Consider the following 7,775-nt stretch of genomic DNA (forward strand, 5'->3'; position numbering starts at 1 on the left):
ATGAATGAAGAACTTGAGTAGATTGAAAAGAATAACACTTGGGAGTTGGTTCCTAGACCAAATGATAAGAATGTCATAGGGAAAAAATGGATATTCAAAAACAAGCTGAATCAAAATGGAGATGTTATTAGAAACAAGGCCAGACTTGTTTGTAAAGGGTATGCTCAACAAGAAGGTATAGACTTTGAAGAAACTTTTGCACTGGTTGCCAGACTTGAAGCCATAAGAATGTTCCTTGCTCTTTCTAGCTTTCAGAAATTCAAAGTATATCAAATGGATGTGAAATCTACCTTTCTAAATGGAGACTTAGAAGAAGAAGTGTATATTGAGCAACCAGATCGATTCATCCTTGGAAATGATCCAAAACTTGTATGCAAACTCAAAAAGGCTCTCTATGGCCTTAAACAGGCTCCAAGGGCTTGGTATTATCTGTTAACGGGAAAAGTGTCTACTCAGAACGACCCTATCCCACTAAGGTGTGACAGTGACCTTAGAAACAAACAGAGAAAACCACTTTCATATTCTTCTTTATGAACTATAAATGAAGAGGAATAGGATGAACCAACCTGTGTCTTGCGCTAGTCCTTTGATCCAATCTCTCTCCTCTTTGACAGCTTCCAGCTACCTGCTCCCTTACTTGCCCAGCTTCACCAAGTTCCTGTAAGATCACAGAAGAAGAAAACTACACAAAGACATGGATTTATATTCATAAATAGCTTAGGATCATATTTAAGCTAAACATACAAATGTAAAAAACATCAATGATACACAAGCATGTAGGAGAAACTCAAATAGTTTTATTGATGTAACAAGAAGATCCAGGAGGAGTTACAACCGATGATTCCTGATCCAGCATCAACCTCCCAGCAAAGGAGTCCCCTCTTCACCTCCAACAAAGCATAAATCACCCAATACTCTGATATCTATCTCAAAACCAACAGCAATTCTCTACAATGTACAAAATTCCAGCCTCTGGATCTCTGGGATGAGGGATCCATATATAGATGTATGCAAAGAGGATGAGTCAGCTTATGATTTGACTAGTGGCCTCTCTCTGTCAGTTCTTGTTTCCACTTGGAGACTGAGAGCCTCTTACTCATCCTTGGTCGAACTCAGTGAGGCAAGTGTCATTGGGGAAGATTCTGGAAGCTTCCATTGTCTGTCCACCTCGCGGAATGACACTGCCATTTGTCATTTCCCGCTCAACGCACCCTGGTAGTGCATTTAGGTGCGTTGCAACGCACCTAGCTAGTGTACTTGGGTGCTATGCAATGCAGCTAGCTAGTGGAGTAGCTGAAATGATCCTGATTTGACTGATTCTGAGCAGTTTCTGGTGGAGAACTTCTGGGAGAAGCTGTAATTTGTTGACCTTGTTCCTTTAGGGGTCGAAACAACACTTTTAGGGACTTATGATCCCTTGGTTTATGGACATTTCATGCTTAGAGCTGTAAGGCACAAAAATGTCTATAACAGTTGCCCCCTAAAGTATGAGGCCGTTTATCGGGTGAAATGCTTTATTAGGAGGATCCGAAGTTCTTTCAATGCTGGGAGGAGACCTGTAATAAGATACAATACAATACATTATCTTCATACTGTTTTCATGATCTAGCTGAGGCGGGCATTCCCATGCTCAGCTTTATAAATTCATTTTCATGTACATAGGACAGACAATCGTCTGATGGTAGACTGATGATTCTGATAGAGCCATCATCCTTTTGGTAGGATGATTATCTGTGTTGCAATGTTGTACATTTCAATGTCTTTATTTTCCTGAATATATATCGCAGCCTGGATGGATGAAACTAGATCCGGGGTCTTCAATCTCGTCCGATCTTCACTCGAAGTACAAGTCGATCCATGTGAGAAATGTTTTGAAGTCGAACATGGAAAGACATCGCTTGATTACCAGTCAATGATGTAAACTGTTAACAAGCGCGAGAGGAATCACCGATAATGATGATGACCCTCAAGGTACTGCAGTACAATTCACGTGGTGTGAATAAAGGACTTGGCGTCGAACACCACGCAAAATCTTTCGGTCGAAGGTCATTGATGTATACCTGTCGCCAGAAGTGAGAAACTTGCCATTGAGGCATGCAAGCTTCAAAGTACTGAAGGGGTTGTTCCTAGATCAACTTCTTGGATAATGAGTTGGTGTCGACAAGAAGCGATCCATCAAAGGAGGGCCTTAATGAATCCCACATCAATGACACGGAACGGAGCAAATGATTTTGATGGAGGTGAAAACAATCTGATGATATACGGTTCAGGATGGCGGTCATGAAAGAATGAAGTATAATGTATGGTAGTGGATGGGACATAGGTGACTTCTCTGGATGACTTCTCTTGAACATGTCGGCGACACTTATGTGATGGATTGGTAGCATTTACCCCAAATGTGGATGGTATGGTGTGACCATGGTGATGTGACCGGTGAATGAAACAACCCAACCCGACTCAGGCACGGAGTGGAAGTGTCATGTTCAAGAGCGACTTGTTACCAATAAAGATTCTTTGAGTTTTCTTCCCAATTTTTCCCCAGTCATTGCTGACCAATACCTCTTTATTTTTGTCAAGCTTGAGGAGGATAACATATGCTTGTTCTATAATTTTCCCTTCGGGCAAACCCATCGCTATGTTTTAACGAGCCTAGCGATAGTGAAACTCGTTCTCGTCTACAGACAAGTTTGTCGCTATTAATCTTTTTAACGAGTTTAACGACAAAGATAACTCGGTCCTTTTCATTTTTAGAGAGTCTGAAAAGGTACGTAAAGGTAACTCTAAAATTCCTTTTTCGTCATCTAATCCCTTAAGTCCGAAAAAGTATAAAACAATACAGAAGGGATGAATTTTCGATAGTTTTAACGAGCTGAACAAAACAAGCGCTCGATATTTTTGTGCAATAATCCCTCAGGTCCAAAAAGATTAAAATCTAGAGGAGGGATAGCACTTCCAGTTGCTTTAACGAGCTGGAAGGCCAAAACTCGGCAACCTTTTCATATTTTACGAGTCAGTTTAAAAGAGCTTAAAGAAGACTCGTCTTTTGAGGAACGAGTGATAAAATGGGTAGCAGCTGATTCCAGGTAAGGTTTGGAATTTTCCAATCACGGCAGTGTCACAAGGATGGCTAGTGAAATCACTCTTCGCAGCTGTTCCTCAAAATGGGTAAACAATCAAATGGAGGTGAATGATCGGCCAATGAAAAGTGGAGGTGATGGTGCAAACATGACCAAGGCTTTAATGGCTGAAATGCTACATTCACGGCGGTTATTTACTGGGGAATAGTTCATTTTTTAACGAGCTTAAACGCGGGTGGAAACATTTGCTCATGTCTTATGTTTATTTTTTAACGAGCTTGAACTATGTGCTAAAACTGCTCGATTAATCCAGTCATATGATAAGAATGTCTCATATAAAATTGGCAATTTTTAGAGTTTTGCCCCACATCCTTTCTTTATGCAAGTTAGGTGACGACTAATCCTACGAGTTTAAAGGGTTAGAGGTCCTAAAAATTTAAAAAATAAATAGCTGCCCCTCGCTTGCACTCCAAAAGGTTTGCATGCCCCCAGGTATAAAATATGGTTTCAAAGTTACCCCTCAATTTGCAGACAAAACATTTGTTCTATCAGGAAAGGCCTACCTCTTACAGGTTACCCAAAGATTGTTCTATTCGCGGTGCAAACAAAACACTTCTTCGGCGATGTCTACCAAGATAAACAAAGGTGAGTGACGACGTCCGCCAACTCACATAACTTTGACAAGAGAATCTTATTCTAGAATAACCCCTCTTCCACCGACGGACGGGGTACATACTAGTCATATTCTCCCGCGGAAACCTACCCTATACCCGAAGTTTTCCTGCCGAAGCAGACCAGGACGCATGCCCCCTGGGTTTCAGTCATATCCCTTCGAATTACTCGCGCTCATCAGGAGGACGGACTGGAGATTGAGACATTTCTTGCGTAAAGAGACCATTTAGGGATGGTATATGACTATTTGCTATGCGTGATCCAGGAAATGAAAGCTGGTCCACAAGCTTGACCACTCTTCCTTCGTGCGGAAAACACATTACTCTAAAGAGTGAGGAGACGATGGCTCCCATGCAATAAATATAGTCTCGTCCAAGAAGTAGATTATAATCCAAGGGTCCTTGAACTACCATTACGTTCATGCAAACTGTCTTCCTTCTCAATGTTATGGGCACATCGGGAAGGATCCCTAAAGGTCGACTGGTTCCTTTATCAAATCCTGTCAGATTTCTCATCTCAGGCAACAGCGATGGCGAACCAAGCGCTTTCCAAGCAATAGAGGAAAGGATACTCATAGAAGCCCCCTCATCTATGATGGTACCAGCCATGACCATTCTATATATTTGAATGATAATTCGGAATGGTATGCTTGCTGGTAAACGGGGTCTGCCTAGTTGATTCCAATCGAAGGAGACAACTAGGTTGCTTGGAGGTGGGACCGAGTAGACGGCCGGGTATGGCTCTGACGAACTTCCCTCCTGCGATAAGGGAATGGGTAGATTGCCCCCATGTTCGTCGGAGTCTGTGTTGATGAAGAGAATTTGGACGGTGTCATCCTCGTTCTCTTCAGTGATTGTATCATCCGAAGATAGAACCTCTGAAGGCAAGACCGGGTCAACTGCCGCCTCGACCTTTTGACTTTCGTCTGGTATGGATTCAGATGGTTTATCTTCGATGATAGGCGCTTCAGCCGACCACTTGAGCGGGCCAGCTGGATTCTCAACTAGCGACGGACTCGGCAAGAGTTTTTTATATCCAGGAGGAAGTCGTAACGGTGAAACCAGACGATCATCCAAAACTCTTTTCACTTCGTCTAAGAAGGGACAACGGTGGACGGCATGATTGCCTTCGCACAGTTTACAAGGAAATCTAGCTTTCCCTTTTTGTCCTGGGGCTTCACTTTCGCTAGTTGACGGTGTGCTTTCAACATGATCATCAGAGGTTGATGACACCGGATTGTGCAAACGAGGAGACCAGTCCCTTAGTATCCGAGGGATGCAAGGACAATCTCTGTGAAAGTGGTCTCCTTTGCAAATGACACATGGCGATTTAGGCCTGGTCGGTGCAGTGTGTGGATTTTCGTTAGACGACACTCGTTTTCCCCCATTTGCCTTTGGCTCCTTCTTCTTCTTCTCTTTCTTATTCTTCTCCTTCTTCTCCTTAGGAACTTGACTTTTGGCTTTGCCAACCTCATCAAGCGAAGAGGAAGGAGGAGAGGAAGAATTAGAGGAAGTAGAAGGTTGGTGGGCAACTCTGGACTTGTCTAATTGTTGATTCGATTGTTCAGGAATGGTGGTGTTCTGAACGACATTGGTTGAGAAGAGCCATACTGGCAAGCCAATTGTCAGTCCTAGAAGCGATAATGTGGCCATATGGGGTGCACCAACATCTCCCCAAGAGGAGAAGGGACTAGGATTTCCACCAAGGGGAATTCCTTGGTTGGTAGACTCCATTTTCTCAACCTAGGATCAACGTAGGAAAAGGGTATGAATATTCCGTTTAAAATAAATTTTAGATGCTTTGACACAACTTGTTTTTTCAGTTTTTAAGAGTCGAGAAAAAACAAATGATGACTCTAGTCTCCTTCGATTTTTAATGAGCCCGAAGTGACAAGTGCTCAGATGGACCTTTTCCGTTAAGGAGTCTGAAAAGGAATGAAAGGGACTGCTCTGGAGATCTAGGTAGAGGGAGTACCAAACCAATTGCAAAACTGCAGAATACTTTTTACGGTACGGCAGTCAATCTTCCCGAATGCTGTGTTCGGTGCATTGTGATCAGTAGGGCGGCCGACACGGCTTCCTATGGATAAAAGGATTTAAGCCTATAGGGGTCTCCCAATATATACTCGATGGTACGTGGGAGCACAAGTCCGTACTGGCACTTATCGTCTCAAAGTGGAGGAATCACCCAACCATCAGTGAGGACAACAGTTACCAGGCTTTACGATGCCAGAATACATCTCTAGCCTAGACCTCTAAATGTTGTGCGTTAAGTTCCAAAGCGTTGTTAGATTCATTCAATTTATTTTAAGTTGATCTTTCTTATGAAGTTTGCCTTTTGGGATCACCACGAGATGTAGATGTAATTCCTAAAATGCAATCTAAAGATGATAAGCAAACTTTTATCTCTTTTCAGCAATGAAAATCATAGCTACAAGGGGAAAAGAAAGACACAATCTTTTCTCAAAGAGCAAAGAGCACACTGTAAATGCACTTTTCCTAAATCAAGCCAAACAGACTGTCAATATGCAAATGCACATGTGCATGTATTTGTTTTTCACTTTCTTAATATTGATGCCTAAAAAGAAAGTTGATGTACAAATCTGAATTTGTTTTCAAGTGACAAACACAAACAAGCTTCTTTTCGAAATCAAAAGGTAGAGATGATTACGACACTTTATGATTTTGAAGTAAATACTCGTTTCGACACTAGAAAGTCACAAATTCAAACCAAAGGCAAAATTAAAAGCATAATCGACTGTCAACAGCAAATAAACTTTCTCCTAAGATCAAAATCGACACTTACGACAAATCTAAATCAAAGGACGACAGTATGACTATTCTACTTTTTCAATGGAAAACTGTAAATGATGTAACAAACACAAAAACATCTACAGTCTTTTTGTACAAAGGAGGCGGAATTAAGGCAAAGAAAAGGGGTTTTTAAACAGACACATACACTGATCACAGGCTGCAAAAATCAGAGACAAAACTGAAAAAATGAAGCAAAGAACCTCAGCTGCACAAGGCTAGGCTGATCAGCGCACCTGTTACACAGAGAAACTGGATTGCAGCGCAGGTAGCCCTCTCGGGAACTGCGTTGAAATGCAGAATCTCTTCATAGAGCCTGCGCTGGGGCAGAAACGAGAATTCTATCTGGGTTCTGGGTCACGGTTTGCAGTTTAATCTATGGTTTTTGGCCGAGTAAAAGCAATCAGTAATGCACAATCAGAGGGTAGATTTAAAGGAGGCCTAAGAGCTATCACAAAGGGCAATCAGATCATTTGTGAATCAGTTGTTCAGAGCATAAATAGATCCAGTGAATGGATTGAAGTAGCAGATGTCTACTTTGCATTTGTTAATGGCAAATGCAGTTCGATTGCTACTTCTAAGTTTATGAAACAAACAACAAGAGAAACACAAACAAACTAACTAGACACGATCCCCAGTGGAGTCGCCATTTTGTTAACGGGAAAAGTGTCTACTTAGAACGACCCTATCCCACTAAGGTGTGACAATGACCTTAGAAACAAACAAAGAAAACTACTTTCGTATTCTTCTTTATGAACTATAAACGAAGAGGAATAGGATGAACCAACCTGTGTCTTGCGCTAGTCCTTTGATCCAATCTCTCTCCTCTTTGACAGCTTCCAGCTACCTTCTCCCTTACTTGCCCAGCTTCACCAAGTTCCTGTAAGATCACAGAAGAAGAAAACTACACAAAGACATGGATTTATATTCATAAATAGCTTAGGATCAGATTTAAGCTAAGCATACAAATGTAACAAACATCAATGATACACAAGCATGTAGGAGAAACTCAAATAGTTTTATTGATGTAACAAGAAGATCCAGGAGGAGTTACAACAGATGATTCCTGATCCAGCATCAACCTCCCAGCAAAGGAGGCCCCTCTTCACCTCCAACAAAGCATAAATCACCCAATACTCTGATATCTATCTCAAAACCAACAGCAATTCTCTGCAATGTACAAAATTCCAGCCTCTGGATCTCTGGGATGAGGGAT

This window comes from Pinus tabuliformis, chromosome 6 (assembly GCF_031772625.1).
Source record: "Pinus tabuliformis cultivar Carrire ecotype Pingquan chromosome 6, CPIR1, whole genome shotgun sequence".
Taxonomy (NCBI): Eukaryota; Viridiplantae; Streptophyta; class Pinopsida; order Pinales; family Pinaceae; genus Pinus; species Pinus tabuliformis.